General features: G+C 38.5%; 1 pseudogene; it reads right to left on the bottom strand.

Moving 5' to 3' along the window:
* The window catches only part of LOC130043291 (B-cell CLL/lymphoma 7 protein family member C-like), a 29,516-nt pseudogene extending 14,952 nt beyond the window's left edge, over window positions 1-14,564 (bottom strand).
* Window positions 14,565-26,312: the final 11,748 nt, after the last annotated feature.

Here is a 26,312-nt window from a genome sequence, read left to right as displayed (position 1 = left end):
AGTAGGTACCAAGAGAGAGTTTGGGGGATTGAGAGATGATGGTTCTGGGAATGAAATCCAAATTGTCCATGTGCTATCTCATAGACTCAAGTCCTGACCCTAGTAACCCTTATTTTTGAGTAATAAAATTTGGAACAAACATCATCGTAGTATAATTATAGCTTGTGTGGTAAGCATCACCATTTCCATCTTGTTAATGAAAAAGTAAAGACTCATTAAATAAAAATTGTCCTTTGTCCTACAGCCAGTATGTGGAAGGTGAGGATTTGAAATCCCACCTAGCTTTTTCTATGGATCAGACTACTTCCACTATGCCATGTTGGTTAATATCTACCACTCAGACTGTCTCTTAGTCACAGGGTGGATAGAGGGAAAGACACAGCATGTAGCATATATATATATATATATATATATATATATATATGTTTCAGAAGAACAGCTGCAGTGTGTCTTTTGTTTGGACAGTGCTGTGCAAAGCCCAAATTAAAAGGGGAAAAAAATAAAAGCAAACATGGCCAAAGTTCATGGCCTTTGTCTGCCAAGGCACAGTCAAAATAAAAGGGAGATCGCTTTGATGTAGGTGATCTAAAATGATCCCTTCATAGTCAGCTAATGACATAAAAATGCTTTAAAGCTGTTGTTACACAGAAGTGATATTGAGCTATCATATTTCATGACCCACATAACTCTCTAGGTAACTGAGCATGTGAGCTAGAAGGTCACTTAGAGACTCTGGCGTTGAATCAGTGAAGTCCTCTTGTTTAAAGCTAGTTTCTTTTTATTGTGGTTAACGACTCGAGGATTTGTCCAGGTTTTTGCATCCTTGAAAATTTTTTTTCAACGAATCATGGTAGAATCTTTATCTTAACCCTCATTTCTTCACAATTCCATCAGAATTCGAAACCTTTTGCTATCTGCCAAGGGGGGCAATCAGGAAGTGGCTGTAACTAATCAGTAAGCTATTTGCAATTTCAATAAGGGAAAATAGAATAAAGTGATTTTAATTTTTGACATTTATTTTTCATTCATCGTATTATGTTTCCCTTCTCTGTTGCTGATGTTTCTGCCATGACGGGATTGCACCCACTTGGTTGAGGTACTTGCACATTTAGTCCCTGTGCTTCTACAGTTGGTTGTTTCACTGCCTGAGATGCACTTTCAGTTGCATACCCATTTAGTTGCAGTGCACAGATTACAAACTTCATTGTGGTGGTGGGAATCCAAAACAACAGTGTCGCTGGGATAGCATTGGGGTTTGTGAAATCCTCCAAGGAGCCACTCAGCTTCACCATCCTCAAACTTGAAATGCAGTATAATATTTATCACTATTGCACTATCCCTAGGTTCAAAGAGACTTTTATAAGACCACATGGTGTCTCTTACAAACATCCCAGAAATGTTGCAATGTAAAAATTTAAAACAATATTCTTTTATTGAAATCCTTCTTAAAAATAAAGTATTAGATACAGAAGAAATCTGCCTAAAAGGTAGCTCAGAGATCTGGAGTACATACTTTGCGTTCAGAAAGTGAGAACTGGACCTCAGGAATTGTGTTCCCTGAACATATCTAGGAATGACCTCCTAGCAACACACTAGAAGTAGCCCCTGAGCATCACTTAGGTGTGGCTACGAAATAAAAAGAAATGATACCAGTTGTGGTTTAATCCAAAAGCTCTTTATTGAAATAGTAACTTTGGTATTAGAAACATTGAAACAAACATCTACAACAGTAAAAATGGTAAATTTTTACATTTACAGTCACATATGTACATAGTTGACATTACATAGAACTGAAAAGAATATGAAATAGCATAACACTGTAAAGAATATACTGTCCTTTCATGTTTAAATGGGGGAAAAAACAGGAAGCAAAAAGTGTCTGTTTGCGGGGCTAGAGCGATAGCACAGCGGGTAGGGTGTTTGCCTTGCATGTGGCCGACCTGGGTTTGATTCCCAGCTTCCCATATGGTCCCCCAAGCACCGCCAGGAATAATTCCTGAGCACAAAGCCAGGAGTAACCCCTGTGCATCGCAGGTGTCACCCAAAAGAAGCAACAACAAAAAAGTGTCTATTTGCTCTTAGAATAAGAATAAATATAGTTTTAATACCTAAAAAGGTTGGGAAAAGATATAAAAGATACTTTAGGGCTACATTTATGTGATGGGACTATTAATTTTCTTTCTTTAATCACCCTATTTGCAGTTTTCAGACATGTTTTGTGTTTATATAAAGGAAAATAACCCTTTTAGTTTGCATTTTTTAAATTTTTCTTTTTGAAAGAAAAATTTCTAACTTTAATAGAAAACAAATTAATTTAAATACATTTTTGGTTACTGAGAACAATCATTCAATCTCTTCTTTCATGTTTATGAACTGGACAGACGTTTTTAGCTGCCCCATAGAAACTCAAGTGCTGTTTTCAAAATATCACTAGTCCCCAGAGAAACAGGGAATTAACTGGCCATCGTTTTCATATCTGAGTTGTGATAGTGTCATTAAATGAGAAAATTTGATGAGTGTGTTAACCCAAATTCTAAAATTTTCAACAAAATTCTTGGCCTCAGCTTCAGGCAAACCTTCTTCTAGTAATTCAATCAAATTTTAAAAACCTATGTTTTGTTTAACCTGTTTTCTCCAAAGTATTATGATTTTAAATGTAGTTAACACAAAAATATTGAGTTTTCATTCTTTTGCATATCAATCTTCAAAACTTATTTTGTATCTTATATTTATTTAATAATTCAACCACGTTTCATTGTATTGAGCAGCACAGATCTAGTTAGTGTATATATCCTTATTGAGAGGAAAGAAGGCAAAAATTCACTGTATCACTGTATCACTGTCATCCTGTTGTTCGTCGATTTCCTCGAGCAGGCACCGGTAACATCTGCTTCGTTCTAGCCCTAAGATTTTAGAAAGTGTCACATTCGAGGCTCTTTCAGGATCAGGAGAATAAGACACATCATTGTTACTGGGTTTTGGCATACTAGCCACGGGGAGTTTGCCAGACTCTGCCGTGCAGGCAGGATACTTTTGGTAGCCTGCCAGGTTCGACAGAGTAAGAACTAGATAATAAGATGTTCGGGCAAGCCTCACACATGAAGGAACCGGCAGAGGAACCCAGGTGTGCAGGACCCTGGGAGTAGATAGATCTCCAAGCCTAGATCAGGACTGGGACTCCTCCACCCAGATCCCCCATTTTCCAGTATGTAGGTGTTACACCCACCAATTGCCCCCGGCGCTGTGTAATCCCATCAATGACCAAGACCCAGAGACTATAAAACCCAGCTCCCAGAAGCACGCGGTAAAAACTAAAATTTGTTATGGAAGGTAGAGGTCTTACACATCTTATGAATATTATACAGACATACATACACTGCACAAAATGATATGTAGTTTCTCTGTGCTGTGAGAATTTCAAAGGGAAGGTACTTGAAAGCTAGTACAGCAGCGTATGGGTGACCCAGGTTTGATCCTAAGCATCCCATTTGGTTCCTTGAACATTGCCAAGAGTAATTCTTGAGTGTATAGCCAGGAGTAATCCCTGAACATTGCAAGGTGTGCCCTCCTCCGCCCCCCCCAAAAAAAACTAAACTGCAAACTAAAAATTTTCACATATTAGTCAAGGTTCTCAGATAAATAGAGGTTTGTGTGTGTGTGTGTGTGTGTGTGTGTGTGTGTGTGTGAGAGAGAGAGAGAGAGAGAGAGGAGATGAAAAATAATGGATGATTTATGCTTCCTATTCTTGTTTTATTTTTCTTTTGGATTTGGGGGCCAGTTTTGGTGGTACTTGGGGTTACTCCTTGCTCTGTGCTCGGTAGTCACTACTGGCAGAGCTCAGGGGACCATGCAGTGCTAGGTATTGAACCTAGACTCCTGTATGCAAAGCATGTGTTCTAGTCCTGATTCTTCCCATTTTTAATGATTAAAATGACATATAAAAGAATAACTGTAACTGCTGAAGCACAGCATACAGACCAAGTACACACACTCCTCTAGAGCTATGCTCTCCGATATGGTAGCCACAATACATAGGTGGTAATTTAAGTGCAAATTAAAATAGAATTAATAATAAATGTTGCAGTAGCCAATTTCCAATACCTAACAACTGCATTTTAACAAAATTTAGACATTTTTTGTCACATTAGACAATGCAAGACAGAGAAACATCTATCAGCTTGTTTCAGATCTAGGAAATATGTGACTTGTACCTTGGATATAGGTAAATATTTTGACATATGTTATTCCAAAAGATTTTAGATTTTAATAGATTTTAATATTTGCCTATCTAAAGAGTGGTTAAGTCGGGGTTGAAGTTCTGTTTCTCTCATTTGCTGCCTGTGCATTCTTAAGCACATTGTGGAATCTTACTTTGACTCCTTTTCCTTACCATACAACATGAGATAAAGTTTTTGCAGAAAGTTTTGTGAGCAGTAAATGACGTAATGAATGTGAAGAGGCTGGTGCTCAAATGTATCAAACATTTTATAAATGTCTGTTGTTATTTCAGATCAGCGCATGCTCCAATTTTTTTGAGGGTATATTATTTGCATCACTTAATACTTCTAGCATAGCTTGACCTCAAAGAATAACTAAAATATCCTTGTGAATAAATTCATTTTTACCATCCTTATTAGGTCACCTAAATAATCTCAGTCATAATTTCAGATTCTCTCTTGTAATTTTATTATTATTATAGTTAAGATGTAATTTTAATTTTGGATTATTTCCAAATAACAAAAGAACCATCCTCATCAAGATTTTAATCAGTACCTCAATCTATAATTTATAATTATAATCTATAATATATAATTTCTTTATTATATTAATTTAAATGTTATAGTGACAGAAAAACAAATTATATCAATCAAGTTTTAAATCACTCACAGTGGAGGAACTGAAACTAGCTAGACCTTTGGCAGATGTTATATGATGAGTAAACTACATTTTTTCCTTTCAGTATTTCCCATTTAGGTGATTTTATAGCATATAACTTAGATCTACTGACATTGTCTTGTTCTTTCCTCTACTTTTCTAATGGATTCGATTTATGATATTTCTTGTTATAAACAAGCAATTCACTCTCTCAGGTGATGTACTTTGCTCACAAAATGTCACATGAATAAAAACATCAGTTTGGTTTTTTGCTTTGGATATCTGTGGAAAATAATAATTTCTCTCTGTAGCCTGGGGTGACAAGATGTTGCTGACTTCTGATCAGCTGAGTTTCTGTATTGTCTGATGATTTTAAAAGCTGCTCAGCAATGCTGTTCCTGGTGAATGAGTGGTAATAACAGATCTAGCAAGAAAGTTGCCCAGGTTTCAAACTCAATGTGATACACAAAAATATTGGGGTTTTTTTGACTAAAATAAATATCACATTGTTCAAAGATTCCAACAAGTGAAATCTATAAAATTCAATATGTTCTTCAAGCAATAACAGTAAATATGGAAGAATTGCTAGTGAAAATGTAAGGGTGGGTCGAAATTGATGAAAATGAGTCACTTGTGCTTGTTTCAGATCTGGGAAATATGTGACTTGCACCTTGGATATAGGTAAATATTTTGACATATGTTATTTCAGAAGTTTCTAGATTTTAATAGAAAATTCATGATTTTTAATTTGGAAAAATAAGCAATATCATGTTAATCATCAACATACATTTAAAGGGGATTAAGAGAGAAAGAGAGAGAGAGAGAGAAAGAGAGAGAGAGAGACAGAGAGAGAGAGAGAGAGAGCCTGCTATAGGGGAAGGGTAGGGGACAGGTAGTTTGGGGTAGTGGTGGGGAGGGAAACTGGGAACTGGGGGCATTGATTGGTGCTGAGAAATGTACATTGGTGGATGGATGGGTGTTGGAACACTGTAAGACTGAAACCCAATCATGAAGAGTTTTGTGATGGTCAACAAAAAAAAAGAAAGAAAAAGAAAAGGAAGTAAAATAGATCCTCTTCTCTCTCCTAACAAAACCAATCATTTCTTACCAAATTGTTTAATGCTTTAAGGAAAACCCTGTCACATCCTGAGCAATAGTACAGTGGGTAGACATTTGCCTTTCCCATAAATGGCCAAGGTTTGATCCCCGTATAGGTTTGATCCCCATATAGGTTTGATCCCCATATAGGTTTGATCCCCGCTTGGGGATCAAACCTATGTGGTTCCCTAAGAACAGCCAAGAGAGACCTCTGAGTACAGAGAGAGGAATAAGCCTTGAACACTACTGAGTGTGGCCCAAAAACAAAAAGGGAAAAAATAAACATAACAATTTTTTGTCTGTGAAACATTTATTTCACAGACAAAAAATTGTCTGTGAAATAAAAAAACAAACAAAAAAAAACCATAACAAATTCTACCACCAGATAACCTTGTGTAACATGTCTGAGAAAAAAATGTGGAGCCTAGGTAATCACAGAGTATGGTTTGAAAATATCATATTGAAATCATATGGAGCAAAGCAGGGGCATCTTGGAATAGAAGGGACTATTCAATTTCTATTTCTGTAGGTTATCTTTAGAAAAAGAAGCTGGAAACGTGAAACCAAGAGACTTCAGTTCAAGTTCTGTTCTCCCACTCATTGATGGGACAATTGATTCTTGACCACATAAATGACATCTCACCTTTATTTACATTGATTCATTTGTCTGTGAAATAAAAAAAATTTAAATAGCTCTATTCTTGTAAATAGGTATTAACTACTATAATGCCACACTTCTAAATTCAGATACTTACAGGAAATCTGATTTGGATCTATAGATGAAATCACAATTTCATGTGATTCATCCCAATGGTCCTTAGTAAAGTCTAAACTGCCACATACTAAACAATACAATTTGGTACCCTAATAAAAGAGATAATTGAGATAGTACATAGTGAAAAAGCAAATGAAGGAAGAAAGGCAAATTGGAGAAAACATATTTTGAGTCATTTATAGATCAATAACTTTTTTCAGGATGTAAACGTCAAATTCTCTAATATAGTAGCACATCTGAGATGTGATACTCCAAAGTCAGCTCATTCTCTATTGTATGTGGTGAGCCAAAGAATGGTAATAGGGCCCTGTGTTAATTCTGTCTGAAAACACCATCTGGTTCTGAGTACTTATCTAGGCCATGGATGGCACCGCCTAGATGTGGTCACTATGATATTCAAAGGTCAAAGAGGGGTCTAATTACATGCCCCAGTACTTAAAGGGCAGACTCACCAGAGCATAAACATAATCACTCAGGCCAAACAAGACCCATTTATAATTTTAATTATCAGTGGATCAGACAACTCTATCAAATACCAATTATTTGGCTGTTGCTGAAAATAGCTGTCTTGTCTAGTTAGTCTCCAGAATAACCCCTTGAGAGATACTGAAATTTACCCTTAATGTAAATATTTGTTAATACCCATCAGGCAGAACTAGACTCATTTAGAGAAGTTCAGTATAGGTGGTTTATTTCACTTAGTGTTAAAGACTTGACAATAGGGGCTAGGGCATAGGAAGGCTGTTAACATTGCACACCGATTCTATCAAGAAAGGTGTGTCCAATACAAGGCGGGCTCCACTACAAAAACTCACATTTCATTTCTGTTTAAAGAAATAGTTCACAGGTCACAAAAACCTTACTTAAGGTCTAATTTTTATTTACTTACTCAATTGTGGGAGGACATCCAAGTGGTGCTCATAGAGATCCAGAAAAAACCCTGGTGATTCACAGCCACCAGAGCTGGCAGTTCAATGCAACGACCCAAGGATGTGGTGTTACTCTGGCCCTACATTGCTGGAGATTATTGGGGCCTCCCCTGAATCAGATGCTCTTGGTGTTACTCAGGGCAGTGCTTCAGGAAACATGTGGTGCAGAGTTGTGCCTCTGCTATATACTTCAGGACCCTATTTGGAGTCTAATTTTAATTTGGGGGGAACAAACCTTTTTTTTTTAGTCTGTGCACTGAAGACATACAAGAAAAGAGCGTAAAGCTTTCAAGTGCTCAGTTCTACATCTATCCATGTTCAGAGAAACAAATAGATGCTATGAGCAAATTTAGCTTCAGGATATACATATACTTTGCTCTTCTCTAATTCTAAAATCATGCTTTCCATAAAGGGTCCGAGAAATGTTCCACAGATGCTTGATCCAAATTTTAAGCCATGGTTACCCAATCCATCGAATAAATGAATCACTTGAAGTGGCCAATTTAATAACCATTGAATATCAACAATTTTTAATAGTTCAACCTAATAGAATCTGAGAGAGAGAAAAATGATATCCAGATTGTCCCAGCTTTTAAAAAAACTGACTATCCCAGGAATGAATAATTTTGAATAAAATGTTTTTCATCATGTCCATGACTGTCACTTTGAGAGCTGCTCTCTCGCAAGTAGCACTCAAAGACTACTATGATGAATTCCACTTTCATTTTGCACTTTGCTGTCATCATTTCGTCTCTTTGCTTTTTACCTCCAGCAATTAAGACACAAGTAATACGTATTTGCACAGCTTTGATATTTCCATTTCATTTGCAACTTCAGCGCTCCTCAGTCATTTTTGACACTCTTATAATTTTTATCTGCAATTATGCTTTCATTATCTTCCTTTCCTATATTTCAGATGTTCAATAAGCCTCTCAATTTCCTTAATTACCAAGTAACCTTCCTTCTTCATGCCAAAGTCTATTTTTATTTCTACAATATTCATTACTAATTGGTGCATACACTATTGCAGTTACAATAATTTTTCTGGTCTGCCCTTTATTTACCCTCTGTCTCTTTTTTCTAGAAACATTTTATTCTCCTTAGTATTGCTGGGTATCAGTTATCAGGAGTGAGAATATGCTGTCAACTTACCCTAAACATGGCTTGAGTTTACTCTATATTTATCCATAATCTATTATGCATCTTGAATGACTTCTTCGGCATTTTTACTTTTCCCCAAAGAAATATTACCATCAAGATCTATAATGAGAACATAGTTCTTCCTAAGTACTTGGTTTTGTTGTTCTTTCATTTACCATCTAAGTGTCTTCCCCTTCTCATCCTTGAATGAGAACAAAATTTGTAGGTTTTTGATAGAAGAACATTGACACTATGTCCCTGGCAGTTGGGCATATTTCAAAAGTGCTATCTCGATTACATGTTAATGTGGTCCATCACTTCTTATGTGTAGAAACTGAAATTTTGCTTAGTAACTGGAAATTCACAGAAAATTAGCACGTGGGTTGAAGAATTCTTTAAAGAAAAGTAAAAATGCCTTAAAATATAAATGCTTTATTAAATCAGAATTACTTATTAATGGACGCTATATAATATAAATAACAAAATTAAGTTATTTGTATTTATCTATACAGAGAAAACTACTATTCTTGAATATTTTAGATAATGTTTGCTTTAAGTAATCCCCATTTACGCCTTCATAATTCATATTATTATCCCCTGAAACGAGGTTTTTCTAGAGGCTTATAACATGTCTTTTCTTTGCTTTCCTCTAAGAAGTCTATTTTATAAATGTATCTATTCTCCAAGAGAAGAGATATCCTTTGGATACACCTACCTTCATTAAGCTAAATGACTTTGTCTATTCTGTATACTCACAACTAACATAATTAGGGACTCAACTTTTCTTGTATTAATGGGGACAGAATAAATAGTACAATGGGTAGGGTATTTGCCTTGTACGCTGCTAACTAGGATTCAATCTACAGCATCACATGTGGTCTCCCAAGCACTGCCAGAGGTGATTTCTGAGTGCAAAGTCAAGAATTATTCCTGAGCATTGCGTGGTGTTGCCCTCAAACCAAGTTTTTTTAATTAAAAATAAATGAAAATTTTGATTTTATTCATCAAAATGAGAGAGAGGAATAGATCAGAGATTAAAAGTCATCTCCTGTCCATGAGACAGAAATGAATGTCAATAGGTGATTATGAAAAGGTAGCTACTCAAAAGTCAAGTATTTGCCACACAGCTGTGTGGGTGGAAAATCTAAGCGGCATGAGTCCAATAAAAGAACACTTGAACTGAAAGTGTATTCTCCTAAAGTGCACATTTTTATCTAATTCTGGGTAAAGCAAAATGATTCATAATAGGTTAATAATAATGACTTACAGCTTCCCTCATATGGTGCATTTACTATAAATGGTAATTTATCATTAAAGAATGGCATATTCTTTTTTGTGTGCATGAGAAAAATTAGCATTAAGTCATACAGAGAAAGAACAGGTTTTCCATCCCCACTTTAGGATTTGTATTCAGTTATTCAGGCTTAGAATAGCATATGCAAACCACATTCTCTCAGCTTCCCCCCTCCTCATTCCCACTTAGAAAATACAGCAAAGATTAAAATGTAACCATTTATGACATCATTCCAACTCTGTGCTGATGGACTGCAGATCCATTCAGTGGAGCCATTTGGAAAATATTTCATTTTTCAGTCATTAGACTTGCTAAATGAGTTCAGACAGACTTGGACTTACACAGATTGAGAAAGAGAAAGGAACTATCTGTAGGAGACTGTATATAAATAAAGGTAATGTGTACATTTCATCCAGGCTTCTATCATCTTGGTGTGTTAGTATATATTTTATCCTTTGTTTCCTTCCTTCTCTTCATTCTTCCTTTATCTCTCCCCTTATTTTCCCTTTTTCCTTCTCCTTTCTCTCCTTCCTCACATTCTACCTTTCCTTCCCATTCTCCTTCCTATTCTTTCTTTCCTCCCTTCTTCATTCCCTCCTTCCTTCCTTTATCTCATCCCTTCCTATTTTCCTCTCCAATTCCACCCCTTCTTTCCTTCCTTCTTTACTTCGCTTCTTTCTGCCTCTCCCTGCTTTCTATCCTCACTTTCTCCATTCCTCCTTCTTTCTCTTTTCTCTTTTCTCTTTTATTTTGCATGTTGCCCTATATTTGAGGTAAAGACATATACTGTGTTTACTGATAAACTTACTGTTTTCACCAATAAATAAGGATATCAGACTTGACTTTTCTATTGAAAAGTGATTGATGCTAATTCATTCGGTATCTAAGCCCACCTTTTTCCCCTCCAGGAAAAGAAGCATCCTTGTAAACTACAAAAATAAAATTCTCAAAGTTGAATTTCTCCATTCACCTTTTAAATACTTAGCTAAAACCTTCCTCCATCTCAGAGAGATGCCAGATTAAATTATAGGGAACATCTAACACTTAAAAAGAAACAGCATATTCTATTTCTGTGGTCTATAAACTGGCTCACAATAACTTGATTAGAGAAAAGTCTTGGGTAATTGGATGAAGTCAGGCTCAGAAGATTTGCTCAATAATCAATGAAATCTAGTGTTCCTATCTCTGCTCTTTCCACACTGCTTTTCTATCTATCCAAATGGCCTTTTCAAAGCTGAAGCTTCAGAGAATGAATATCAAATCCTCAAAACTGAGCTAATTTCATAAGCTTTTTGAAAGTAGATTGGATTTAACAGGGCTGTGCTTTTGGAAATGAATGGTAGATATAAATCAGAGGTAGTGGAAAGGTAGCATTTATCTGATTTGATTTAGCAGCAATCTGGTCCAGATGGCAACGCAAAATTTAAAGAAATTGAAATATATGGTTGCAGCTGGAGACTGTATAAACCTAAATATAAATAATTCAGATGTGCTTATACATTTAACAATGTCAGTTTTAAATATAGATAAGAGCCAAGACTTTAGGCTAGCATTTGAAACGAGAAGATGACTAAATGCAGGTGCTCTTACATATGTGACCATATTTCAAGGCTTAATTTAGCTCCAATATGAATTGCAGGTAGAGTTCATCAGATGTACCTGTCTGGCCTAGGAGAGAGTGGCACAAATTAGCATAAGACTAAATTTGCCGTATGAGAAGTAAGAGGTCTGACTTAATTGAACGTGACTTAGAAATGTGAAACCTTTCTGCCAATGCTAGAATCACACACTTAACTTCTTTTAAAAAGAAAGATGTTTCTATGTCAGCTTGAACCAACAAAGGAAAGACATCTCAAAGCATACTGGAAAAAAATGTTCAGGTGTCAGAAAGTTGAGAGAAGAGTTTCTCAATATTTTTCAACCAACAAATAGAGCAGAGGTTGTCAGACTTATGACATTTCTTATGCAAAGGTAAGACTCCTTGACACTGCTTTATGGTGTGGGAGAACCAAATGGTGCACCATTTCCTACTGTTGGCTGGAGGCATTGACTCTTCTTATTTGAACAAGCCTGAGTTGTGAACCATATGTGAAAGACAGGTAAAATGACTTAGAAATATGCACCTTTCTTACATATTGTGTAAGAAGGGGGGTTGAATGTTTGCCACTCAATGCCTCTTTTGCAGACCACAATACCCAAAAGGAGAGAGAGAACACAGTGGATTGCCCTGCCACAGAGGCAGGGGGGATGGGGGGATGGGGGTGGGGGGGATATTATCCATGGTGGTGGAAAATGGGCACTGGTGGAGGGATGGGTATCTGATCATTGTATAATCAAACCCAAGCACAAAAAATTGTAAATCTACAACTGTACCTCATGGTGTTTCACTAATAAAAAAAAATTTTTTAAAAAAAAGAAGGGGGGTTGATATGAATATTCATATTAGAATTAAATCACTTGGTGGGAAATAACTTTACAAAATGATTTCAAGTAGCTGAGATAGTGTACAAGTACATCAGGATTAAAATGCATTAAATCTAATTTTTCCTACCTCCCCTCCTGCCCATGAAATGTGCTTTCTTCCCTGCTCCTCCTCTTAGAATAAAATCCAGGAAAAATGTGGACACTGAACTATTTTAGAAAGAATTCCAACTTTTCATCATCTTCTCATAGACAGCATTTTAATTATAAAAATATTTTGATCAATCTTACTTTATCATTAACTTTGGTCAGCATTTTTTACCTAATATTTTTCTTTGGAAAACAAGTGAGAAGATCCTACATTGAAAGAGAGGGGACTTCTTCTCTAGAACAAACTATAATTAGCTCTGTGGCCTTTGACAAGTGACTTAATCGCTCAAGAATACCTATCATATACAATCAAGTTCTTTGGTTCTAGCTGCAGTTTAAAAATCCTGACACTCTTCTATAGACAAATGTTCTATTAAAACCTTGTCGGTTTCTTATTTACATGGTTGTTTTACACACACACACACACACACATATACACACACACATGCACATACACAAGCACACACACAAATTTAGTTTAAGATCTTACCCTCAACAGATAATTAAGAGAGATGAATGAGGAAGTAGAGCCCAAAGGAAGATATACATGGCTGTCCTGCAAGAGCTATAGATGTGTACGATTGACTTGAAAGCAAAACTCACATGGTGTTGGAAAAAATGGCAAAGACCATCATTTCTTTAAATCTTGGGAGAGTTTTAATGCACACAGTTTTAGTCTAATCCTAGTTCTCATGTCCAGCGGGGATACTATATTGAAAAAAAAGGAAACTAAGAAGAGATGGGGGGGAAATACCACAGGTAGAAAGAAACTAACACGTATTATAGGTCAGGATTTCATGATATCTCATTAAATAGACCTCACATCTCCAAGGAGATGTGGATTGTTATTTTCTTTATGCATTTGACTCAAAGTCTTTGAGTTTTTATATGACATTCAAAACTTAACTTTAGGTCTTTAGACTTAGGGTTCTTTGTAATTGAGAGATGAGCTAGCTGCATGATCTATAAACCTCCAGACTATCCCAGTGCAAGAATTATAATCTGGCCCCACTCCTTAGGAGCTAAAATCATCTTGTCCTTTGGGACTCTGTTAAAAAAGGCAATTCCAATAGAGCATATAAAGTGTTGTGATAATGAACACAGAGGGAGGCATTATATAAGAAGACCCAAGGGGGTACCCAGCAAACAGAGAAGTCTTCTCTAAGGAATTGATAGATATATTGAGATTCAAAGATTGAAGGAGAGAAGAAGGGAAGACTGGAAATAAAAGTTAAGGGTGGAGACCAGTACACGACTAAAGTACTTTTCTTACACATGTGAGGTCATGTGTGTTTGATTCCTGGTGCCTCCAATATGTGCTGACTGCCATACTGAAAGCTCTACTTTTTGTCCATGGTAGTTCTGCTGTCAGTTTTCCCCAGTGCCACAAGCAATTTCCACAACACCATAGTCAGTGTGGTGTGTGAACACTGCCTCTAAAGAGCACAATATCCAGTGAGTACTACAAATTAAAAACATGTATAAGTACTGTGGCCAGGAGTAGAAAACCCTGTCAGCAGAAGTTAGAGCACTACGTGATCCCTGGAAAGCACTGCAACCAGATATGTGGCAGCATCACAACCAAAGTGTAATCCCTGGTGAGCATGTGTGCAAGTACAGGAACTAAAGAAATGTGGCCCCTGGCCTGCTCCGCAGTCCAAGGTGCCTAGGTGAGTACCACAACTAAATAGACAAGCACCACATAGAAAAGGAAGGGGGAAAGGAAGAAACACATATCAAGGCAATCTGTTCATAAATGAGATGGTAGAAAGGCTTTGCATGTATTACTGGTAATGGTGTAGAAGGAACATTCGGGAACTACAGACTCTCCCATTTTTACAGGCTGTTCTTTGCCATTATCTCGTTCAATCCTTGTAGTCATTTTCGGGGATAAATGGTGTGTAAGGACTAGGGCAAGTTTATTCTAATACTTACAGATGAAAAAAAAAAGAAAAAGGAGATTCAGACTTCGAGAGCTTACATGATTAATTAAGATCACACTTGCCAGTGGCTCCTGGCTCCAATTTCAGTGCTCAGTCTATCATGGCACAGCGAAAATCGTGTTGACCCTGCTGGATTCCCGAGGTTCAGGCTTAAGTAATCCAGGCCAGAACTTCATGCTGGGTCCTAGAACTGAAGGGCAGCCTGCTCCCATGCTTGGGATAGCACTGCTTTTGCTCAGCCCACTGGCCTCCAGCCTCCACCTAAGTGCACAGATGCCCAGAGGCTTTAACTTCAAAGACATGCCAAGCCCTAGAGATGCCAGCACCTGTGGTTTCTCCTGAAATCTGCACTCTCTGTGCCAGGAACCGTAACTGTCATTGAAGGAACAACTTGCTCCTGCACCTGTCCTGCTATCACTTTGAAAGAGGTTTTTGGGAAACCAAGAGTAATCAGTTATTGCTCAGCCTGTGGAGACTAAGAGAAAGGTAAAGAAATTATCCCAATATTGAACAACTCAGCACCTGCAATGGTCAGGTCAGGAAGCACAGCAGCCTGATTCTAAGGACAAGACCTTAACCACTAAACCATAACTCATGTCACAGACTACATGGATAAAAGATTTGGTGGGTGGTGGCTACACAAGGACTTTCACACTTTTCTGACATGCCCTTGCCATCCACTCTGTCTGTGCCCTATTCCTAAACCTCCAAGAAGCAGCACTTTATTTGTGGGTAAGGAGTTACTCATTTGCAACAGGACTACTCAGCACAGAATCTGGAGTTCAGGGAATCTCACAAATGTTGCATCAGAAAAACAAGGAAATGTATAAATACTTCCATTGAAAGTGCATTTTGTTTTTCCTCAAAACAGCAGAAACTTTCCACAAGCCGTAATTATCTGAATAAAAGTAAAACCCAAAGGTAAAGCAGCCCAACAATAAGCACCGAGTTCCTTGTCCCTTGCCATCTTCAGGCAAGTCTGGGCAGTCTCATAAAAGAGAGTTTCTGAAGGGAATTCTGGCTTCAGCAGAAGAGGTAGACAAGAGGCTGAATACTCTGATTTTCACTGTCACTCTCCCCCCGCCGCATACTTGCCTGGATTAGTACAATAATCTCTATAATGGTAGAGCTTCTCTAAGGGAGACCAAGAGAGCTGGTAGCAGCATTTCCTCCTGAATTTGTGAAGGTTGATATGGAAAAGACTAACATTTGAATCTGCAGACTGAATCAAGATTGTGGACGGACATCAGTCAATGTGTTAAAAGCCCAAATGAAATGAAAAAAGGTAGAGAAAGGACAAATTAATTCTCTCTGCTTGAGTTGAAACATCAAGCTTCCCTTACCCTAAGACACCAACCCTTCTGATTCCCAGCCTTTGTTCTTGGCCTAATTACAACTTTCCTGGTTTTCTAGTTCGCAGATAGTGCAGGCTGTGGAATTTCCCAGTTAACCAATTCCTATTAATTAAATTGAGCTGTATAGCTATCTCTTAATGGTTCTGTTTCTCTGGAGAATCCTGACTAATACAGTTTCCTTGTAACTGGTGTAACTTTCAAATTCATCTCCACTCTATTTCTCACACACATGATCATTTTATTTTCTTACACAAAAACTTCTGAAGCTATTGTCCATAGCAATTCTCAAAACCCTGGTATGGATGACCATCGTGCTCTGGACCATACCAAAGTGACTTCCTGTGGAGGATGGACACAGGGAGGTTTGGCCAAACTCTTTCCTACCTGTCAGCCATCAGCAAGAATGGCCTTCATTCCTTTTGCTGTGGTAAGCACTGCAACTGTAGGAAAATTTTCTGCTTAAGAAAATCAAGTCCAGGGACTGGAACGATAGAACAGCAGGTAGGGCGTTTGCCTTGCATGCGGCTGACCCAGGTTCAATTCCCAGCATCCTATATGGTTTCAAAAGCACCGCCAAGAGTAATTCCTGAGTGCAAATCCAGGAGTAACCCCTGTGTGTTGCTGGGTGTGACCCAAAAAGGAAAAAAAAATCAAGTCCTGACCACTTATCTCTGTCCTTTTTCTGCCTCTTTTCTCTTGCCACTTCTACTCTGGTCATTCCCTAGCCCTAAATAAATAAATAAATAAATAAATAAATAAAGTCCCAGCCCTCCTACCCTTTCATATGCATTCTTTAGCATTCAAAAATCTCACTTGAGATTAGACCAGAGTCTATAAAATGCAAAGTTGTTTGTGCTAAACCTCTGACCTTCACACTATAGCATGACTTTCTCTGTCTTGTCACTCAGTCCTGCTATGCTGAATGTCTTTACTTTTGGCCTCTGGTATCTTTTGAGTTCATGCCTTTTTTTGTTTTAGGATATGCAAGAGGTAGAGGGGATCATCTTGCCATTTTCTTATTTTGGAGAAATATTCTTTTTAAGTGTTGAAGTCACATATCATCTCTATGAAGTTTCCCAATAAGCCCTTTTTTTGACATTGGCAATGATCACAGGTTTAGCACAAACAACTCAGCTATCTTTCCACTCCAGGATTGTCTCTATTTCCAATGTTTTGATTAATCTAAATCAAACATTGTCTCTAGTTATGTACGAAATTAAAGGAAGCAAGAAGAAGATAAATAGCCTGATGAGGAAAAGAAGAAATCCAGAAAAAATGATAATATTCCAACACGAACCTTTTCCAAGATAATGAAGCAATACAGGGTGTGTACACACATTGCCATGCCTGGAAGCAAAGGATTTGGCACTGATTTTTACCAGGTGGAAATACCCACAGTGCACACGAAGAAACTGTGTCAGTTCTGCCAACTTCTCGGGAAAAGCAGACCCCCTGAGCTTTACTTACTCTTGTGGAATAAACACTTGCCTTAAGCAAGTCTATAAATTAGATTAAGAAAGTTACAGATTACCCAGAAAAGCTTAATTTCACCTCAACTCAGGAAGAATATTTCCATAGTGAAAAAACAACAGGCAGAGAAGGAATTATAACATTGCATGTGGTTTAAAAGCCAAAGAAAATAGTTTTTCCCACTGCACCCTGTCAACACTTACTGTTTCCAGACTTTATGGTATGTGCCTTTCTGGTGTGTAATGGTATCTCAATTTTGATTTTCATTTCCCTAGCTAAGAGTGATAATGAGCACGTTCTCATATGCCTATTAGCCATTTGTATGTCTCTGGGGGAAAGTATCTGTTCATCTTCTAGCCCCATTTCTGAATAGGATCACTGGATTTTTTTGTTGCTGTTGTTGTTGCTGAGTTTTGAAAGTGCTTTACACATGTTGGATATTAGCCCTTTGTATTGTGTGCAAATATTTTCTTCCATTCAGTAGGGTGTCTTTTTATTATAACGTAAGCTTTTTTTGCTGTGCAGAAACTATAATAAAAAGGCATCCTACTGTGCAGAAACTTTTTAATTTGATGTAGTCTCATTTTATTATTTTTGTTTCTGTTGTCTTTGCTTTTGTGGTCATCTATGAAAACAAAACATCTCTGCGGTGAGGTTCCTGGAGAGTTCTACCAGTTTTTCTTCTATGCATTTTATAGACTCTGGTCTAATCTCAAGACCTTCACAATGTTCTCTCATTCAGCCTTGGTGGAAAAACATACGGAGATCTCTTAAAAATAAATAATTAAAAACAGGAATACAATTCTCATAAAACCAGATGATACCATTTCTTAGTATCTACCCTCAAAACACAAATACCTATGTTTATCACACCACTAAATTCAAGAGTCTAGATATGGAAACAACCCGAATGTCCAGCAATGGATGAAAGGATAAAAAATTGTGTATATATGTATATATATATAGGAATACTCTGTAGCTTTAAGAATAAAATCATGCAATTTGCTGCAACATGAATGGAACTAAAGGATATAATGCTGAATGAAGTTTTTCAGAAGGAAAGGGATAGATACAGAATGATCTATCTCTTATGTGGTACTTAAATATACACAGCAATGTTGCAACAAAGGGCCAAAGGCAACACAACTGGAGAAATGGTCTGCCGAACTGGGTTTAGGGATGGTGATCTTGAATGGAAGAACATTAGGGACTTTGGAGAAGGGAGGTGGGTACAATGTTGATGGGTGTTGTGCTAAAATTATGTATATGTAAAATCATCATTTTAAGTATTTTAAATTAATGTTGCAATCAATAAAAAATGTTAAAAGAGAGGAGTGAGAGAGAGAGAAAGAAGAATTTTGTCTGCATTTTCTAATAATTGCTTCTTTGTACCTAGCAGCTAATCTTTTTGTTATGGCAGCAAGTTTTCAAGAGTCAGTAATTTAAATTACAGGAACTTTAAATTACAACCCCAAATCTGAAGCAACTTGAAAGATCTTACCCTCTGTGGGAGACCAAAGACAAGACAAGGTATGTATGCATGTCCTGCCTCCACCTGTCCCAGAATTTTGCCATTAGGGCAAAATTATCAGGGCACACTTAATTACAAAGTAACTCTGAGGCTGTGTATCAGTCTAACAATATGAGATTATTTTGTGGGCAATGGTAGTCAAGAGGACCGGGGGCAGGAAGGGTGTCAAATAGAGACATAACATAATTGAATTTGCATTTTAGAAAGTTCATTCTGGGAGTGAATTGGGAGAATAGAACGGAGAGAAAGAGACAGCAGGTAAAGAACATATAAAAAATCTTTTCAAATTCAGACCTGTAGAAATTACAGCAGAAAGGGTGCTTACCTTACTCGTAGCCAATCCAGGTTCAATCCTGGCATCATATATGTCCCTCCCACCCCACCCCAGGGGAATCTTCAGGTTTAACCTCAAAGCAAAGCAGCAACAAGAAAAATAGAAAATCTTTTCAAATTCAGGAGTTGGAGAAAGTACAGCAGAAAAGATAAATGTAGTCAACCCAAGTTTGATCTAGGCATCCTATATGTCCCCCTCCCCCCGTCCCCGGGGGGAATCTTTAGGTATAACCCCAAAGCAAAGCACCAACAACAACAAAAAAGAGAATCTTTTCAACTTAAAATGCATTTATGATGTACCTAGATGTTTAATTTGTTAAGAAATTACATATACTATTTTCTTTTACTTCTGGCAACCACCACTTTAAGATAGATATTACAACTGAGGCAAAAGGACTGGCTAGAGAGATAGAAAGATCAGGAAGAAATGGAATGAATAAGGCATGCTGATGGTAGCAAAACTTGGACTTAGTTGGTTGTCTAGCAAACATACCTCTAATCCCCTACGAAAAATCAACTCTGGGTTAGACTGGCCCTCATTACTCAAGGGGTGACCACATCACACAAGCCCAATAGCCTCTCCCTCTTTGTATAAAAAGTCAAGAACGGAGAAGTTTGGAAAATGGGTGGTGGAGACTTATTCCAGAAGTAGTTCTTTCTTAACATAGCTGGTGAAATAGTTCTGCCTGTATTCAGACCACACAGATTTTTCTCCTATTCCTAAACCTATTTTTAACCTCCACTAAATTCACTCTTTGCTTAAGTTTCCAAGAGTTGACGTCTATTTTTGGCAACCAAAACCCTTTAGGCAAAGCAGTAACAGCTTTTGGTGATGTTTATGAAATATTTTTAATGTTCAAGGAAACAAATAAATAGGGGGCAGAGAGATAGCACAGCAAGCAGAGTACACAGTACTTGGTTTGATAGCAACTGATTTGGGTCTGATCTGAGTCACCCTGTATGATCCCCTGGACCCTGACAGGAGTGGTCACTGAGTGCAGAGTCAAGAATAAGCCCTGAAGGATTACTCCATAACTTAGAGGCCAGCCGGGTATCCTAGAGGAAAGGGCTATTCAGATAGAGAAGGGAGCACCAAATAAAGGATGTTTGGAGGATCCTCCCAGGAGGGGAGATGCATGTCGAAAGTAGACTATGGACTGAACATGTTTGCCACTCAATGCCTCTTTTGCAGACCACAACACCCAAAAGGAGAGAGAGGACACAGGGGATTGCCCTGCCACAGAGACGGGGGGATGGGGGGATGGGGGTGGGAGGGATATTATCCATGGTGGTGGAAAATGGGCACTGGTGGAGGGATGGGTATCTGATCATTGTATAATTGAAACCAAAGCACAAAAAATTGTAAATCTACAACTTTAAAAAAAATAAAATAAAATAAAGGGGGAAAAAAAAAAAAAAGAAAAAAAAAAAAAGAAAAAAAAAAAAAAAAAAAAAGAATAAGCCCTGAGCACCACAAGGTATGTCCCAAAAAACAAAGGGAAAAAAAGAGAAAAAAATAAAAAGAAAACAATAAATAGATATTCTGGAATGCCGTTGATGCAGGATTTACAATCTGTTCTCTGGGTCTCTTTTTCTCTGGAGAACTAATTCCATTTTAACACAGGTGAATGGTGAGTTTCCTGAACTCACATAAAAGGGAACCTCAGTTCCTTCATTTCTGCCTCTTTCCCCTCCAGTGGCATAGAGGTGCATATTAATGATGGCTTGGCAGCCCCCTGCCCACAAGGCTCAGGAGCATGAAAGACACACCTGTGTGTGTGATCCTTGCTATCAAAGGCCACAGGAACATCCATGTGAAAGGAAATTGACACAGTGACAGAATCTGCCCCATATCAAACAGAAGGTCTTGACAAATCCTCATTAGAGAGGGCTCTGTGCTTTGGTCCCATTGAAATGCTCCTGTCTGCAAGGATCTCACAGCAAAGGTTAACGTGGTCTTGCCATCAGGTCTCATAGCTTCTCTTTCTGTGCAGGGGATAAAGGGAGACCTTGGAATCAGCAGTGCCAGAACCTGGGCTAGCAGGAGTGCTTAATCAGCTGCCCCAGAGTCCAGACAGGAAAATCCTGCCTGCTGCCAAGGGGGTATTAATGACAGAGCCCATAAGAGGCAGTGACCTCATATCTCTCAACTTCTCTGTCAAACCCTTGTTGGCCGCAGATGAAGCAGGCAGATTGCCAGGCTGGTCACATCTGGCTGTGTCTGTAACAAAGATCAAAGTGACAGACCTGCAAGCAGGCGAGGACTACATGCCAATTTCCTTTAGCAGCACACTGCATGGCGCCTGGGGGAGACTCACTGAGCATCAATAAGTTTGTGGGTAAAGGGTGGGGTGGGAGAAGGAAGGGACCTGCTACTCTTCTGAACTCATGAGAAATGTCTTCCTTTTCTCCCCAGCACAATTCCAGACCTCTGTTCCAGAGGAAAGGATTCTTCCTATTCCCCCTAGCTTTCTATTCTCAACCTCTGAATAGACTCCAGCTTCTTGGGTGGCAGGTTTTTCTGGCTGTCGGGGACACATTATAATTCTGGGATCCTTTGGGGAGAAAAAGGCAAGTGCTAGGAGAGCATCAACCTGGAACCCTTAGTTTAGACATTTCAGCTTTATAAGTCACCTCTTGGGATGTCAATATCTTCATTTGTCCTGAGGAAGGATGAGCTCAATTTATCAAAGGGTGCTATTGGACCATAAAACCCATGCTCTGGGCTCAAGTGAATCATGCCAGCCCCCTTCACTGATGTGATGAATGTAACCTCACTTGAAGCACAGATTTGACAGTGTATGCCTGACTCCCCTGCTGATGACCGTGCCTCATCTCCTAACTAACATAACTTTCTTTTGGCATTATCAGAAGATAATGGGACCAAAAAAAATTCCCAGCACACACCATCAGAGTCCTGGTCTTGTGTTAGCAGACCCACCTGGGAGGTGATCTCTCACTTTAACCATTTCCTGGAGCAAAAATCCACATTTCTCTGCAGATCCAACCATTCCAAACTGCCCTTTCAAATTTAATTTGTTTCAAATCTTGGAGGAGCCACAGAATTATTTCAGGATTGGAGTCAAGTGAAAACAGGTGTGCTGCTTTTTAATCCAACCCTGTCTGCTTCAAAGGGGCCTGATTAGGCACCGGATAATCAGACTGGCCATGGTGATGGAGGAGCCCCTCTGCTCTCCCAGCCAGCACTCAGCAGGAGGTGGACCTAGATTCTTGGAGGTACCAATGTAGGACCTGTGACCCAGTTGACCTTTTCATGCCCCATCTGTTGCCAAGGCAGGGGGAGAATCTGGCTAGGGTTTTCAGGCCTTGACCAAGTTTCCTCATTGCTCTTGTACAGATCAATCTGGCCTGGAAAGACAAAGCCTGCTGGTCCTGTCTCCAACATAAACCCACATCTTGCTCTTGGATATTTCAGCATTTACTTTGGCAGTTCAACTTAGGTTGACCTTCCCGATATGTCAATATTTGGGGGAGTAAGCATAGAAAGTATTTAGGAAGTTTGAAATTAAATAGAAAAATCCTTCACAAAGGAAACTTGGAGTCCAGCAAAGAACCAAAGCAAAACAAAGCATTACTCTAGTTGTACAGGCTGGGGAAGGGGAGCTATCAGCACTCAGGGATCCCTTTAATAGTGATGGTTGCCCACTTCCTGCTGTTGAGGGCTGCCTGGCTCACTGTCATGTCTGCACTCATTTTTCTATATAAATTCTTTGGATCTCTTATTTCTTCTCAAGACTTTGCTATCTGGAGGTTGACACTCCCAAGCTTAAATACATATCCTATACCTCTCTCAAATCTAAAACTCCTAAGTCATTAGTTGATCTCCCCTCTCTTTTGAGCATCTAAAATGTTCAATCCACTGGATATTTGGTAAGTCCAGTCACTTCTTACCACTTATAACATTACCACCCTGATATAAGTCATCACAAGTTTCTGCTTAAAAATTGTAGCACACTCCTACTTGTACTCCCCCTCCTACCTACTCCAAAGAAAAGTGAAAATATCCTAAATATAAATTGTGTGTTATACTCTCTTAATTTCTACTACCTATATCCTAACCTCTCTCTAATTTTCATTAACCATTTATAAAGTAAGGAAACACAGAAAGGTGTGAATAGATCTAAGCAGAATTCAGGGACGATCTCTAACAGGTTTCATATGAAAAAAAAGAGAGAGATTAGATGTCTTATCAGCTGATTATCTAGAGCAGAGGCACCATGTCAATGATAAAATTGAGATAAGACTAGGGATGTTCCATGAGGGACAGCAAAATTGTCCAGGGCATTGACTCTAGGTAAAAAAGGGTGGATTGAATACAGACAGCTATCTGGAGGCTCTGTAAGGTCTTGAGCAGGTGAAGGTTGTAATAAGATCGATGTTGGAGGCAGATTATTCTGTCAGTTGAATCCAGGATGAATTGAAGCCATGGGAATTAGTGGTAGGGAGGCTGGTTAGCATCCTGCAGCAATGAGTCAAGGAAATGCATTCTGGAAAACGTCTTAAGCAGACCTGTCATGAGTATGACCACAGGCTCCTTAGCTGTATCCAAACCTGTGTCGTGTATATATTTAGAGAAGAATCAGAACCTCTGTAGAGCTTTCAGAGTAAATGACCTGAGCAATGGTGGAGTCTTCAAATCCATTTACTTGTCAGTGGCCAGGGCAAAGAGACAAGCTATTCTATAGCAGCTGTTAAAAGATTCTAGTGAGAAAGGAACTTAGTGTATTTCTTATTGTGGCAAAGAGTTGGCTCTGTAACGATGACCAAGGGACTCTAATGTACCCTGCTTCCTTTTTATTATCTGGTAAACGGAAATATAAAGAATAATGGTCAACATTAATTAAGCACTTAGTGTCTATCACTGTTTTAATGTTGTACTTAGACTATATTATTTAATTCTCACAATTACCCTATGGAATAGTTGTCATCTTCCTCGTTTTTTATTTTTCTTTACTATTTTCAGTTGGGTAGCACAGCGGTAGGGCGTTTGCCTTGTCTGTAGCCAGCCCGACCGAGCCGGGTTCAATACCTCTGCCCCTCTCAGAGAGCCCGGCAAGCTACCGAGAGCATCTTGCCTGCACGGCAAAGCCTGGCAAGCTACCCATGATATGCCAAACACAGTAACAAGAGGTCTCAAAATGGAGATGTTACTGGGCCCGCTCGAGCAAAAAATCGATGAACAACGGGAGGACAGTGTGACCATGATTTGCAATACTGTTAATAATACTTTTAACGCTTACATTGTTCCAACACCACATTCCCCACCAGAGTACCAACTTCCTTCCACCAATATCCCAGCGACCTCTCCCAACCAAACAACCCACATAAGCTCAATTTGGTAGATAAACTCTTCAGTTCTGATCCTTGCAGCTTGTTGTTCACATACTATATAGTTTTTATATTCCACATGCGAGAGAGGTATATTTTGATTGGGATGGCGATTATACCTATATACATACAGATGAATAAAGCTAAATTTCTGAAATTCCATAAAATTGTAAATCAATGATAGGTTGCTAAAATGTTTTCCAAAATCTCTAGATTTTTACAGGTATATAATTCTCATTCATTAATTTGATAAGAAAATTGAGACACAGAAAGTTTAAAGAGTACTTAAACTTAAAGTACTTTAAGTAATATTTAAGCTGGACTATAATAATAGATGTAAATAGCTGTGTTTTTTATAAAGTACATTATAGGCATGAGTATTTTCTCCTCCCCAATTTACTGAGATATAATTTACTTATAGTATTATTATATCAGTGTATAATATGATGACTTGATATGTATATGTACTGTGAAATGATGACCAAAACAAGAATAAAAGGTAAAAAGGTAAAGGCCCTCCCGTTGATCGTCGATTTGCTCGAGCGGGCCCAGTAATGTCTCCATTGGAGACTTTGTTGTTACTGTGTCTGGCATATCGAATACTCTCGGTAGCTTGCCGGGCTCTCCGAGAGGGGCGGAGGAATCGAACTCGGGTCGGCCATGTTGGCCGCTTGTAAGGCAAACGCCCTACCCGCTGTGCTATCGCTCCAGCCCAAAATAAGAATAGCTAGTATCTATTACCAAACAAAATTATGTATTTTTTCTTGAGATAAGAACTTCTAAGATTTACTTTCTTAGCTGCTTTCAAATATGCAGTGCAGTACTGTTCACTTCAGTCCCTTTGCTTCACATTCCATCCCAGGACTTTTTTATCTTATAACTGGAAGTTTGGACCTTTGACCCACCTCACCCATTATTATTTTTATTCGCGGTATTGTAGGGAGAAAACGTGGCTTTTTGAAAACCCCAATTGCAGGCAGTTGTATCTGCCCGGGGAACCTGGCATGCTGCTTTTCTTGAAAGGCTTCTTATTTAGGAAAATGCCTGAAGTCCTCTTAGGTTTAAATGCTAAAACCTCTGCAGATGAGATAACGTGAAAGACTTATGCAGCAATACTGAACCATTTTCACAAACTTGTGAGAGGACTTGGAAGGTTCAGAGGAAGCTAGGGCAGAGGAGTTGACTACTGACAGAGAGGAAAGGAGGTGGAAGGAGTGAGAAGGGGTGGAAGGTGAGGAAGTGAGGAGGAAGCAGGAAGCAGCCCTGAATAGAGACAGGACAACTAGGAGACAACATCTCAAGAGGAGGGAGAGAGGAATTGTAGCATTGGAAAATCAGACATTAAACACTCACCTCTGTGACTGCTGAATAAAATGCTTGGGAAAGCAGAGGTAACGGGACTCTGTCCTTTGGCAGCTGAAGAACCAGAATAATAAGAACTAACTGAGATTTTCAAACCCTCTTCTGCATACTATTGCCTCATTTTATGCCAATAACCAACTGAGGAGATATTCTATTAGTCCACTTTCACAGTTGGTGCAACTGAAAAAGAGTTGTGATAAAGAGAGTGTGCAAGTAGCTGGAGCGATAACAGAATAAGGCATTTGCTTTGCGAATGACCCACCACATTTCAATTCCTGGTACCCCAT

The sequence above is a fragment of the Sorex fumeus genome, unplaced genomic scaffold (genome assembly GCF_029834395.1).
Source record: "Sorex fumeus unplaced genomic scaffold, SorFum_2.1 ptg000007l, whole genome shotgun sequence".
Taxonomy (NCBI): domain Eukaryota; kingdom Metazoa; phylum Chordata; class Mammalia; order Eulipotyphla; family Soricidae; genus Sorex; species Sorex fumeus.
This window is presented reverse-complemented; position numbering and strand designations above follow the sequence as displayed.